The following is an 829-nucleotide window of genomic DNA, read 5'->3' as shown; positions in this document are numbered from 1 at the left end:
CGCGGCGGTGGGCTCGTGGCGCTGACCTTCTGCCTGCTGGCCGCGCGCGGTAAGGGCGGGCGCCGCGGCAGTGGCGGGAGCGGCTGCGGCGTGTCGGTGCGCCCGCGCCCCGAGGCTGCGCCGGGCTACGGGGCTGGCGTGCGTCCCGGGTCCCGAGCGAGTGCGGGGCCGCGGGGCGAGGGCGGCCCGTCCCCGTGATGCCTGCGCCTGGGGGTCTGCGAGCTGCGGCCGGGGGTGGGGAGGGGGGGCTGCTGCGGCGCGGACTTGGCCGCAGGGGGTGTGTGTCCTTGGTTTGCGGAGTCTGGAGTGTGAGTGTGTGTGAGTGTGTGTGCGCGCGCGCTCGGAGGGTGGGGACGGGGGGCTTCTGCGGGCGTACGTGTCCGCAGTGCGTGTCACGGTCGCGGCGTGGCATCGCGGGGCCGTGGCTGCGGGGTTGGTGGTTTGCACCGGGCGGGCTCTGTCTTGCCCGCGCGTGTTCCTGGGTTGAGTGCGTGAAAGAGGAGGGGTGTGGGGGGGGTGTGTGTCAGCACCTCCATTTGTGTCGAGATCGTGTTAATTGTGTTTATGGGTCTGAGCTAATATTTGGCCTTGGCTTTTGGGGAGTGTCCTTGCCCGCGGTTGGGGGGGACTGGGCAGGCAATTCAGGATTGACTGGGGGTAGAGGTGATAAAACACTCAACTTTGCCCAGTGGGTGTGGTCCCTGGGGCTGGTTGGGGCAGGGGGTTGGGTGGTTAGTGTCGCTCCCCCAACCCGTGGCTCGGAGCGGGCTGGGGGAGGGGGGCAGGAAACCAGTTGCTTTCGTGGACTTATCCAACACTCGCTCTCGGG

Source organism: Enhydra lutris, unplaced genomic scaffold, assembly GCF_002288905.1.
Source record: "Enhydra lutris kenyoni isolate GAN:26980312 unplaced genomic scaffold, ASM228890v2 scaffoldscaffold31, whole genome shotgun sequence".
Lineage (NCBI taxonomy): Eukaryota > Metazoa > Chordata > Mammalia > Carnivora > Mustelidae > Enhydra > Enhydra lutris.
The sequence above is the reverse complement of the archived record's forward strand: the minus strand, read 5'-3'. Positions refer to the sequence as shown.